Raw genomic sequence first — 13,738 nt, 5'->3', positions numbered from 1 at the left:
TGTCTGGGAGCGACTGGGGGCACGGCGCCCACTGTGTTGTCATCTGTTGCTCTGCCGGGCTTCGCGGCTCACCTGCGGGCTCTGAGGCCCTTCTCCGGTCTTGACCTGGTTTTCCTCCGCTTGGTAACCACTCGAACAGCTGGCCTTGCTGCTGGCAGAGAACAGTCTGGGATGAGGGGCTGAAACCTGAGGAGGTGAATTTAAACCACAGATTTACAGGACATTTTCTGGGCTTGGCAAGTGTGGCTGAAGTAAGCACAGCGTGGGCATTGGTCACGCTAGGAAAATAGCCCCCACCGGCTTGGCAGAGCCTTGGAATGTCCCTGTTAGAACCCCATTTGGAGCCTCTCTAGTGGAGTGTGCTAGACCTGGGGTCAAGAGATCGGCCACCCTGTAGCTGTGCGACCTCGGTCGAGTTAACTAATGGAGGCTTTGTTTCCTCTGTAAACTATAAGCCAGGCCCCTCAAGGCTGTGGCAAGAAGGAAGTGTGATGATGTCCAGCAGAGCCCTTGTGCCCACAGGACTGTGGGCCCCAGTGAGGGTGATGTCTGGCACAGTTGTACAATCAGAGAGACTGGGTTCCGGTCCTGGCTGTGTGACCCTGGGCAAGTTACTCAACCTCTCTGAGCCTCAGTTTTCTTGCTTGTAAGATGGTGGTGAGAGCAGTATCGGGGTTGTTGGGAGAATTACATGTGATATACTGGGTTGAATAGTTTCTCTTACAAATTCACGTCCCTTTGGCACCGTGAATGTGAATGTGACCTTCTTTAGAAATAAGGTGTTTACAGAGGTAATCAAGTTAAGATGAGATCATACAAGGTTAGGGGGTGCCTGGGTGGCACAGCGGCTAAGCGTCTGCCTGCGGCTCAGGGCATGATCCCGGCGTTATGGGAGCGAGCCCTCAGGCTCCTCCGCTATGAGCCTGCTTCTTCCTCTCCCACTCCCACTGCTTGTGTTCCCTCTCTCACTGGCTGTCTCTCTCTGTGTCAAATAAATAAATAAAATCTTAAAAAAAAAAAGAGATCATACAAGGTTAGAATGGGCCCTAATCCAATAGGACTGATGCCTTTAAAAGAAAAGACAAATTTGGACAAAGATACAGACACACAAAGAGGAGAAGAGCATGTAGACAGAGACGGAGATTGGGGTGATCTCTGTACAAGCCAAGGGACACTGACGCTGCGAGAGGCAAGGAAGGGCCTCCCTGCAGCCTTCAGAGGAGGTGTGGCTCTGCCAACATCTTGAATTTGGACCTCTAGTCTCTGGAACTATGAGGGACTACACTGCTGTTGTTCAAGCCGTCCAGATTGTGGCCATTTGTCACAGCAGCCACTGGAAAATCCACACATAGGATAATCCAGAAAAAAGTGTCCAGGGAAGTCCCTGTCATCTGGGCAGTAGTGGTTCAAGGTAGGTTCTGTGCTGGCCACAGACTTGACTGGGGGAGAGCCTGCCACCCCTCTGCCCTCCAGCCTTGGGTGGGGTGGGGTGGGGTGGTTGTCTGGGCCACGTCCCCAAAAGCCCTTGCCTGGATAGGTTGGCTGCCTGTGGTGGGGGAGGGCAGGGGGAGGCTGGCTCCCGTGCATCTTGGGTTATAACGAGGTTTGGGGGTGGGTCTCCCTGAGCGCTTGTTGTGGGGAGGGGTGATGGCTGCCCCGTGGCCGTGGCCTTCTGGGAGCCACCTAGTGTGGTCTGGTTTCTGGAGCCCAGCTCGGCAGATGCCTCGCGAACCTGTCTGGCAACAACATTCTTCCGACAGAGCAGCTGGCTGTCACTCCACAGCCCCCTGTGGTTTTGTAACTCGTAGAGGAAGAATGTCAGCTGTGACTCAATGAGCCCAGAGGTTCCCCCCTGGCAGGCAGAACCTTGCTTTCTGCCCAGCTTCTGTTCAGTAACTGGAGGCAGGTCCTCTGAGGCCTCCTTTGGAAGGAATCGAGGGCAAGACAGGCCTCTGGGATGAGGACCCTGCCTTCCCTGCGGGCTTGGCACGGCTTTGGAGTTTGGGGCAAGGAGAGTCAGGCTTTGGATTTCAGGTGGGCAGGGGAGAGAAGTGGCCTCAGGATGCCTGGTTCTGGCACTTTCCTTAGACTGGCCGCTTTATCTTTGAGGGCCTCAGTTTTCTCACCTGTAGATGGGGATGTTTTGAGGACTTGAGGAGCTATCTCTGGGAAGTGGCAGGTGCCCTCCCTCCCTTCTGCCCCACAGCGCCAGGCACACCTGTGAATGACTATTAGTAGCAGGTCAAATGGCTGGTGACAGAATTTGACCACCTTCTTTCTGTTTGTGTCTGGTCATGTACATCGGGGGGCTTGGAGGCCCCGGGGGAAGAACGGACAGGACTCCTGACCACCCCAGTTGAAGTTCAAGGATGTAAAAGCCAGTCTGCTGGACAGGGGCAGCCCCGCTGAGTCTGTCACATGAATGGATGCCCGGGCCGTGGGGCACAGACTCAACCCACGTGCCAAGCACAGCCTGTGTGCCCGAGTGGGAAGTGGGCAGGAAAGGGGGGTGGGGGTCTTGAGGGTGTAAGCCAGAGCACTGGGACACCGTGAACCCAGGCAGCCCTAATGTGGGACAAGCCAGGGCGGGCACCATGGAGACCGTGGACGATTCCCCCTTCTTCCCTGCGGCAAATGGAGTGTTTCTTTGGAGTGAGCTCCTCACTTTCATTCGAGCAACTGGTGTTTCCAACGTCAGGGAGAGCACCCATTTGGGGGGCACCCCAGCTCCTCCAGTGAGGGGGTTCAGGCATTCGTGTTGGACAGCCGCGCCCGGAGCACTGATGCTGTCGCAGCTCAGCCGGTGGGGGTGAAGGGTGAAGACCCTTGCAAAGTAGACCCTTGGGCTTCCGAGAAATGTTGGGGGGTGGGTCCTAGAGTTCACTGGGGGGTTTGAGCTTGGAACACGAAGACACAGAGCATTCTGTGAGCTGGCAAAACCAACCCTGAAGCTATTCTGGTTACAAACGTGTACAAGTTCTGCCCCTGGTCACCTCCTCGGACCCTCAGAGCCTCTGTCGCCGTCCGCCCAGGAGGCCTGTTACCTGCGGGGCTCTGAACACTGCACGGCTGGTTTGGGCAGAGTCTGCTTCTGTGGGTAAAGGCAGGGTTGATGGCAGAAGCATAAAGCAGGCCCGCCCCGGTCCCCCGCCTCAACTGTCTGCTGGTGTCAGCCTCCACAGATGGTATCACCCCCTACCATCCCTGGCTAGGCCTGAGCACTCTGGAGCGCGGGCATGGCGCTGTTTCTGCTGGAACTGTCTTCTGTCCAACTCCCCTCCCAGTTTCACCACATCGGGCCTTAAGGAACAGGATCTGAGCATCTGCTGTGTGCTAGGCTTCGGGACAAAGCATGGCAATCGTGTTAATAGTGGTGATCCTGACAACAGCGGTGGTTTCTGCGTCTGTAAAATGGGCAAGTAGAAGCCACCTCCCAAAGTGCTGTAAGGTCTGCATGAGATCGCGTGCATAAAGTACTTGGCACGTAGTGTCTGGAACACAGTAATGCTTCATTAGTATTAGCCATAATGGCTGCCATTTATGAGCACATCGAGGCTCAGAGACGTCAAATGCCTTATCTAAGGTCACACAGCATGGGAGCCTGAATCTGGGAGCTCCAGTCTAATGGAGGAGACTGATAAGTCCCCCACAAACTCCATCCAGGGTACTAAGTGAGTTAAAGGAAGGGTCGGTGGTCCCAGGGGATTTCTGGCTGAGTAGAGTCAGAAAGACCCGATGGAGGAGCCTTTCTATTGAGGCTTCCAAGGAGAATGAGCTGTCATCATGGTGGTACAAAGGTGAGAAGGCCCAGACACATGGTAAACTGAAGGAACAGAGACAGGTGCTTGGGGGGTGTGAATGAGAGAGAAGGCTGGGCAGATCACTGCTGGCGGATGCTGAAGAGTGTTGAATGCATGCTGAGAGTGACCAGGAGCCCACTGGCGTCCCCTTGAGAGGCAGTATGGTGTGGTGTTCAAGACCTGGACTCTAGAGCCAAGCTGCCTGGGGTCAACTCTACAGAGCGGGGCCAGTAGCACATGCAGCCCTTAGTAGGAAGAAGAAGGCAAGAGCCCTCGGCCTCTGCCAGCCTGTATGCCAGGCACAGCATGGCTTTTATGCCAAGGAAGCATTCGAGTCTCTTCCCTGTGAAGAAGTTCACTGCAGAGCACTGAGCCCACCTGGGGGAGGGGTTCCCAGCTGCCAGCAGCTGCTGGTCACAAGAGGGATGGCAGCCTGGAGGTCTCCTTCCGAGCAGAGCAAAATCCTAATTCTTGACAAGCAGGTGCTCGGCAGGCACGTGGGTTTGACCTGAAAGCTAGGGCTCTCAGAAGGTGGTTATAGTCTCTGAGATTGGCTCCCTTGGTTCCCTTATGGTTGGGCTGTCCTGGGCCGTTTGCCCCAGGAGGCTCGTGTGAAGAGGGTATGTACTGGGTGAGGTTAGTCTGGGAGAGGCGCTTGCTGGGGGAGATTCAGACAGGGAAGCCGTGCCTCCCAGACCTGCTGGCAGTCTCCTCTTTCAACAGTAAGTTGCCCAACAGCAGGAGTGGATTGAGCTCCTGCCTCTTACTGGCCAATTTGGCCCTCATTTTGGGTCCCCTGCACCTGTGCACCTGGCTTGGGGTCAAGTCTGGGCTGACATGGCCTCTGGGACAGCTGCATCTGTCTGTGTCCCCCACTGCTGCCAAGAAGACAGCTGTACCAGTTTGCGGGGGAGGGGGTGCCTTCAGGAGAGGCAGGGATTTCTTGTGTGGGCTTTCTGGAGTGCAATGGTGTCTCCAAGCACCCGAGAGAGCCACTGGCCGGCCCTGTGTTTGCCAGCCAGGGTCTGTTCCCAGGCCCCCCCAATCGGAGCAACACTGGGCCGCAGCTTAGGGCCTCCTCCTGGACACTCCCCTTGCTTTGGCCTTCATCCATTTTCTTGCCACCCCCACGCCTCTTCCCCATTCCTCCTTTGATTCCTGGGTCCTTGGGCCTCCAAGGGGACCAGGAGCTCCTGACACTTCTGGTCAGAATCTGGAGCCGTTGCCTGCCACTTGGGTGTCTGACTTCCCAGACACCCTCCCTAGGCTCTAAAGTGTGGGTGCTTGGAGGAGAGAGAATCGGAGAAGGGCTGGGTGCCGAGGGTCACACTCCCAGGAGGCTAATCCCAAAGGCAGCTCTGGCCCAACCTTTATGCAGGTCTCCTTCCGACCCTCCCTCTTCCCTCCCTCGCTCTTTCCTTCCTTCCTACTTTCCTTTCTTCCTTTCTCTATTAAGCAGCTTTATTGAGAGATAATTAACATACCATAACATTCACCCATTTAAAGTGTACAACTTGGGGCACCTGGGGGTCCAATTTTCGGTTTTGGCTCTGGTTGTGATCTCGGGCTCCTGGGATTGAGCCCCAAGGCAGGTTCCAAGCTCAGCCCAGAGTCTGTTTCTCTCTCCCTCTCCCTCTGCCCCTCTTGCTCATGCTCTCTCTCTCTCTAAAATGGATAGATAAACCTTTTAAAAAAAAAGTGTACAACACAGTGGTTTTTAGTATATTTGCAGAATTATGCAACCATAACCATAATCTAATTATAGAATATTTCATCACCCCAAAAAGAAACCCCATTAGCAGTCACTCCCCATCCCCACCCCTGTCCCCAACCACTAATCTCTTTACTTTTGGGGCACTCATTTGTGATGTGACTTGTGAACAGTGAAGCCAGAGCCATCCGGCTGGAATTAGCCCCTCCTGGCCCAGGCCTTCAGCAGGCAGAATCTCAAGAGACATCTCTTCCATCTTGCCCACTCACTCCCTTGTGGCTTTGGTGCTGGAAAGGTCACCAGCCCACCCTCCTCATTTCCCCAGGGAGGGACAGGAGACCCAGAGAGGGGAAGACATCTGCCCAAGGTCACTCAGTGGTTGGGAACAGGGCTGCTGGCCTGGAGCATCTGCCTTTTCCAGCACCCCAAAGCCATCTTCCCACAGCTGCCCCCTACTCGTTCAGGGGCCTCCCCCTAGCCGTTCTTAAACATAGTGCCTCAGTTTCTCCATCTGTAAAATGGGATTATAACACTGCACATGTGGTTGAGAGGATTAAATGAAACCCAAGGCAACCAACCCTGCATGAAAAGAGTTAGCCCAGTGTTTGGCGTTAAAAAGCAAAATTCATCTGAGTAAATTTAAAGATCAAAGAGGCTTTATTTAATGATCTGTGAATCAGGCAGCGTTCCACCTAGCAAGTAGAAATGAGCTCCATCGAGCTATAGATAAGAAAGGTTTTTAAAGGTAGAGAGGGAATGAGAGAAAAGGAAATTATTAGCAAAGAGTGCTGTTTTAGGCAAGGTCAGCCTTCTGACATATACAGAAGGGGTCTCTCAGTAAATCTAGTGCAGACCAGGAAATTCCCACATTGACTGGTTAAAGATTACATTTTTGGGTGGGAGGATTGAAACTATAATTCGATCAGGTTTAAGTCTTGGTTTACTGATCTAGGGCCCCTGACGTGAGTGACTACATTTTGGCTTTGTTTTCATTTTAATCACACATAGCTTCTCTCAGCAAGGGCAAGCTAAATCAGGTTAAATTCCTGCTGTGGCATTCAGGCCCTGTGTGGATTTCCAGTCATTTGGGATGGGCGGAGGTTCTCACCCCCTCCACCCCCGCCCCCCACCAGGATGACGGATGGAAGCCACTGAAACTAGGCAGCTCCTAGTCACTTCTTCCCTGTCACCTGGAAGCTGGTGATGTTGGCCGGGCAGGCAGAAGGTTGAGACTTGCCACGATGACTAAGAACCCAGAGCCGTGGGAGTCTGGTTAATCAGCAGCGTCAAAACTTTCCGTGGCTGTTTGCAAACACGGGCCACCCCCAGAGGAGGAGGGCCAGAGTCGAGGGGGCAGGAGGAGAGGCCTTGGGGCTGTCGCAGAAGCTGGATGAGTGATGTAGGCAGTGCCAAGAGGCTGGCAGAGTGGGTGGTCCACAGCCGCGGCAGTAGAATACGTGGCTTCTCTGACCTGGAGGCTGCTCTGTGACCCCCCTTCGTCCCCCCAGAACAGAAAGCCGACTACTGGTGCCAGAGACTCTTGAGGGATTCTCTTTCCAGGAGTGACTGATGGAGTGACTGCAAGAAGCCGGAATGACGTGCCTGTCTGGTGTCAGGGCAGGGATAACCTTAGTAACACTAATGATCACTGGAAGAGAATTTTCCAGGGTTGTGGAATGTTCCAGAACCCACCTGGGAAGGTATCTGGGGGCCAAAAAACAGGCAGGGAGAGGGTGCACTGACTCAGTGCTCCCAGCCGCACCCGGCCTAGCCCAGTCGACAGCAACACCGACAAACCAACCAGACACTCCTCCCTCTTGACAGCCATCACTCAGACTATCTTTTTATATGCCTCCTGCCGCGCAGGGGAACCAGCCGGGGCCAGGATTCCAGATCCAAGAGAAAAACTGTAAATCAACGCAAGAAGTCGTTCTCATCAAAATTGTTACCAGCGACAGTGTAGAGTGTAAATTTGGTACAGCCCTTCTGATGGCAATCTGGCAACATGTTTAGAGAGTGTAAAAAAATGCTCAGATTCTTTATTCAGAAAGGATTTATGAAATTAACAACACCCCCTTCCCCTGGGAATGAACAGGCTGTGTGTGGGGAGATGTCAACAGCGATGCTGTTTATAAAAGTGAAGAAATGGGACCTACACACATGTCTGACCTCATCGAATGATTAGCTCAGTCAGGGCAGAGCCGTTTAAAATAATTATTCTTTTGGGGCTCCTGGTTGGCTCAGTTGGTAGAGGATGCAACTCTTAATCTTGGGGTTGTGAGTTTGAATCCCACGTTGGGTGTAGAGATGAAGGGAGGGAGGGAGGGAGGAAGGAAGGAAGGATGAATGGATGGATGGGTGGATGGATGGATGGATGGAAGATGGGCGCCTGGGTGGCTCAGTTGGTTGTGCATATGCCTTCGGCTCAGGTCATGATCTCAGGGTCCTGGGATCGAGCCCCACGTCGTTGGGCTCCCTGCTCAGTGGGGAGTCTGCTCCTGCTTCTCCCTCTCCCTCTGCCGCTCTCCCCTGCTTATGCTTTCTCTGTGTCTCAAATGAATACATAAAAATTCTTAAAAAAAAAAAACGGGGGCGCCTGGGTGGCTCAGTCGTTAAGCGTCTGCCTTCGGCTCAGGGCGTGATCCCGGCATTATGGGATTGAGCCCCACATCAGGCTCCTCCGCTGGAAGCCTGCTTCTTCCTCTCCCACTCCCCCTGCTTGTGTTCCCTCTCTCGCTGGCTGTCTCTCTGTCAAATAAATAAATAAAATCTTTAAAAAAAATTCTTAAAAATTCTTTAAAAAAAGAAGAATGATTATTCTTTCCAGTAATTTTTACTCAGCACTGGGTGTGTCCCCAGAGACTGGAATCCCAAAGCTGAATGGGACCTGGCTTTATCCTCAGTTTGGGGCCTACCGTTCAGAAAAGGAACAGGATAGAGCAGAAAAAAGTAACTTGGAAAAAATGCTTTTTATACGATTTAACGTGAGAAAAGGCAGAGTCGAAAATTGCATTCACTGTCTGACTCCCACTATGCCCAAGCTAGTGTTTGTGGATGACTGACCCTGTGTCGGATGCTGGGCTCATATTTACCTCTCATAGCAACCCAATGGGTTAGGTACTAGGGCTATTCCCATTGTCACAAGAAGAAACTGAGCACGGAGGAAGTGATTGAGCCAGGGTTCAAATCCAGGGCTGCTGGACCCCTAAACCCAGTTTCAACCATTGTCCTATACTGTCTCTCCTTAATATAGAAATCATGTCTGTTCAAGGTCAAATACTGGAAAGAAAATCTGGGCCAGTGACAGTAAGATAAGGGTGGTGGGATCTGGGTTTTGTTTTCTCCCCCCTCTTTTGGTTTCTACTACATTTGTGTAGAAAAAAAAATTGAAGTTAAAAAAAAAAAAAACCCAGCCACCTAGAATTTGCAGCAGATGGGCAGAAATGAATGGGGAAGTTGAAAAAAAGTGGGAACGATGTTAATAATGCATGCCTTGGCTTAGAACAAGGAGCTAGAATGATTTAGGAGCAAGAAGTGAAGCTGGGGAGGGAGTGTTTGGGTGAAGGAGCCTGGGCACCTTCTGGATGGTAAGCTGGTAGGACGCTGTGACTCAGGGAGGAGGGGCAGGGGTAGGGCTTATCCCCATGGCCATTCTTACTAAATCTTTTTATTACCTGGTGCCTAAGCACATATCTTCTCAGTGTTTGCATTCTTCTCATTTTTTAGACTATAGGAAATGATAACAGGAAAGAAAAAAAACCCTCTGTTTGCTTTCTACCCTGGAGTGCTAGGAGAGTTATCTGCCAAATTCTTTCTCAGGTCATGAAGAGGTTTCAGGTTCCCCTCACCTGAGAGCCTGGGGAAGCACTGCGGAGTCCAATCTCCCTGGCAAAGGCAGAAAGGTATCACTGTCTAGAGATTTTAGGGCAAGGTAGTTTTATCGAGGGGAGGGTTGCTTGGTTCCCTGCAAGGCCCTTTGTAAATAGGAGAACTGTTTCCCCTGTTAATAGAATTTTAGAAAGGAGGCAGGCACGCTTGGGCAGGGATGGGAAGGCACAGAGGCAGCTGGAAGGGAGAGGAGAGAAAGGTATCATTTGTTCATTTATCTGTTGAGCACCAGCGCTTGGAAGAGGGTAGTGTGTAGCAGATAAGAATGACGGGAACTTACAGACCAGCCAAGGGTTGTCCGAGGCCCCACCCCTTCATGTCCACTGAGGAGCATGGTTTCCTGAAAGCTGGCAGGTGTGAGCCAAGAGCCAGTGCCCCCCCCTTCTTTCCCACCCCCAACATGCTCAGAGGTTTAGCGGCCAAGTCCTGCAGCTGGGAGTCAATCGCATGCTTGCAGGGCTGAGCTCAGAATCCTGCCTGTTCCCTCCATGGGATCCTCCCCAGCGCTTTCTGCGCTGTCCATAATGAAGTATTTCAGGAGTATTGGAGTATGTGGATTCAAAACAGTGGCTCATTGAGTCAGAATTACTTAATATTCGACTCCTACCCCCAGAATGTTGCTCTCTAACTTCAAGACACTGTTACCCAGAATCGTGCAAGGATATGTAGTTTTCATGACTGCAGGGTGCTCCTTCGTGACCACATTGAAATAATTGCTTAAGGATCCGTTTCTTACCTCCTTTTGATAAGAATTATCATTAACTTACACAAGAAGAAAGTCTCTTTGGGGGCGCCTGGGTGGCTCATTTGGTTAAGCGTCTGCCTTCAGCTCAGGTCATGATCTCAGGGTCCTGAGATCAAGCCCCAGGTGGTGCTCCCTGCTCAGTGCAGAGTCTGCTTGTCTCCCTCTCCCTCTGTCCCTCCCCACTGCTCATGCTTTCTCTCTCTCTCTCTCATGAATGAATGAATGAATGAATGAATGAATGAATTCTTTTAAAAAAAGAAAGAAGAAAGTCTGTTTGGATATGCTTTAATGTACCTGTTCTTCCCCTCTGAATTATACGTGATTTATTTAGTCAATGGAAACTTGAATGATTCTGTGCACTTGCAGAGGATTTCCTTGTGATCGAGTCAGGAAAGTGCCCTGCCCTCCAAGAGCTGTTGGTGTAGACAGGAGAGGCCATTACAATCCAGTGTGGGGGTGTGGGGGGGGCAGGGAACGATGGTGCCTGGGAGGGCCAAGGAGCATGACCTCTAAGCTTGAAGGACTTGAAGAACAAGCAGGAGTCAGCCAGGTCAACGTGGGTGGAGGCAGGTGGGAGTGGGGAAAGGAGAGAGGCTTTCTGGCAGGGAGAACAGCATTGCAAAGGCCTAGAGGTGATCAGATCTCAAGTTAAATCATTAAAACTGGAAAATCATGTAAATCTTATGTGGTGCTTTACTCTAGGTTACTGTGAGAATCAGATCAAACATAATCCATGTTATTTCCCCTCTCTTTACTTCCCTCTGGGTGATAGACCTCTTGGGCCCCTGGCTACCTCTCGGATGGACACCTTAAAGTGAAGGGGTTTCAGGCTCTTTGAACCCCCGTCTGGGGGACAGGGTGGATATGGGTAAGAAGCTGCAGTGTTCTGGCCACTGCCTCTTGTGTAGCCCTCCCGACGTTTCTATATTTCTGCTAGAAGGTGGGCAAAAGGTCAAGGCCAAAGGCTGAACCGAAGTGTCCTCACTTACGGATTCAGGACCTCAGTGTTGGAATGGCCAGGTTTCTGGCCAATCTCTACCTTCCCTGCAGCCAGGAGACAGTTGGCAGCCTCCATATCAAACCATCAGTGAAGTTTCTGGGATAGAAATGACCTTGGAGTCATTAGTATGTAGTTCCTTGGTGACATTGTACATTCTTAAACTAAATTCCAACAATCATAAAGCAAATTTGCTTTTATATTTCAAGTCGGAGTTCTGCAAGAACCTCAAAAATGTCTCCATCTAACACCTCAGTTTTCTTTTTTTCTCCACTAATGCTTTGATCTTAATAAACGCTTGCATCTGGTATCGCAACTCATTACATATGATAGGACTATCTGCGTGTACACTGTGTGCATACACACATGTTCACACCCATTGGGTTCATATCTCAGCTCTGTCACACACTGGGTTTATGAATGAACTGTGGGAGGCTCAGTTTCTTCTCCTGAAAACTGGAGATACACTGGTGTCCACCTCAGGGTGTTCAGGGTTAAATGGGATCTTGTTTATAAAGAGTTTAGTGCAGTGCCTGGCAGTGTTAACTTTGGATAAATGGTAGCTATTATGTGCATACAAAAAAAAAAAAAGACTGTACTAAAATGTTGGCAGCATTTATCTCAAGTGGGTGGGATTATGGTTACAATGAACATCTATTACTTTTGTAATCAGAGAAAACGAACAATAAATGTTATTATTAATTTAAAAATCTGGCTTTGGCTTCGTCGGAAGGAACCTGCGGTTAATGTCACTGTACCAGCCAGCAAGTAAGACAAGGCCTCCAGTTCTCTCTACCAGGACTTTGCAGACAAACAACTTGCCTCAGTCAAATAATAGCGTGATACTTGGTCAGGATTCTAGAGACATTCTGCCCTCATCCAACCCTGTAGTCCCCTTGACCACTCTTGTCTGGAGAGCAGGCGGGGGGTTCGGAGAAGGAAACTCTCAAATTACGGCCTTCTCTCCCGTTGGGAGGGTTATCTGGGGTTCTTAGTTGGAAATCTGTAACTCTCCAAGGAACCATTCCAGGAGAGGGACATTTACCCTCTACTGGGCCTTCACTTGGGCATCTCAGAAAATAAAACACACATTAGCCCACTTCCAGCAGGGGGCTTGTGGAGTGTCCTGTTCTGGCATCCAGAACAATGAGAGGCCCAGGACCTTGGCCTAGTGCTTGGGCCGAGACAGGAGATAGAACCTTTGCTGATCTGCATGTCCCCCTGCAGTCCGCTCCTTGCAACTCTGGGGAAGAGTCAAGTGCCCACCCTTCTTGGACTGTCTGCGGAGCCATCAGCCTGCACTGGGCGGGCTTCTGAGCTTCCTTCTCCTCCTGCAGCCTGGAGGGGACGATGGCTGCCGGCTCTGGAGTAAAATGCCACCTCTGTTTGGGAGACAAAGAACAGAGTGGCTCCTCTGGGTCAGCTGTCTCTCCTTGGCCTCCTGCTCCCTGGCCTCCCCTGTGCCTCTTCTGAGACGTCCCCCAAGGAGGGACTTTGGGCTGTGCTGGGAGCTGCTGCCTGCTTCTGAGCGGTTGCACTCTGCACATGTTGCACTGGAGCTTAAAGGAGTATTTTACCTTAAAAAACCCTAAGCCCTGGAAGATGTGAATTCCGGGGGTGGTGCCGTGGCTGGGGAGGCAACCCGGCCTGTGTATTCCTACTAGAGCTAGTGAGAGCATGTGTGTGTGTAAACATAGTGATAACGTGTGACACACGTGTGTGTGTGCATGCTACCTGGAGTGTGAGAGAGCATGAGTGAAAGTGTGGACTTGGGTTTCAAAGGATGTATATAGTAGTGTCAGAGAACGAGGTGTGGAGTGTGTGCGAGAACGTGTGTGAGGGAGAGCAAGTGTATGTATGCCCCAAGGTGCATGTGAGCGCATTGTACGTGGACCGTGTGTGGGGAAGCATGTGTGAGAGTCTGAGCACCTGACGATACCGTGAGTGCCTGTGTAAAGTGTGTGAGAATGTGGAAGTGTATACACGTTATCTGTATATAGAGAGCGTGTGTGAAAGCGTGTGTTAGATGGTCAAGAAAACGAGCTGGTGTGTGAGAGCGTGTGAAGACAGCATGGGAGAAGCGTGTGTGAGGAGTAACGAGCGTGTGCGAAAGTTCGGTACGAGGGTTAGCGGATGTGCGCCTGGGAGTGTAAAGAGCAAAAGCACGTGTGTGAACACTGGATGAGTTCATGTGTGCGGACTAGAGCATGTGTGAAGGCACGTGTGAGGAACGTGTGTACTGGAGTGCAAGAGCCCATACACGAAAAATGAGCATGTATGACGCTGTGTGTGCACCAGTGGGTGTGCGAGCACGTGTGCACTAGCGTGTGAGGGGCGTGGGCCCCCGACCTCCGGGGCCCAGCGGGAACATCTGGGCGGAGCGGGGAGGCCTCAGAGTGGGCGGCCCCGCGTGAGTGTGAGCGCGCGGGAGAGTGCGCGGGAGCGCGGGCGCGCCGCCGACCCCCGCCTGGGCAGGAGCCGGTTGCCATGAGAACGGCGCGGCGGCCCGAGTTAATCATTTCCTGTGGAAAGTGTGCGGGAGGGGCGGGAGCGGGGCGGGAGCGGGGCGGGCCGAGGAGGCGGCGGCGTGGAGCTGC

Source organism: Ailuropoda melanoleuca, chromosome 12 (assembly GCF_002007445.2).
Source record: "Ailuropoda melanoleuca isolate Jingjing chromosome 12, ASM200744v2, whole genome shotgun sequence".
Lineage (NCBI taxonomy): Eukaryota > Metazoa > Chordata > Mammalia > Carnivora > Ursidae > Ailuropoda > Ailuropoda melanoleuca.
This window is presented reverse-complemented; position numbering follows the sequence as displayed.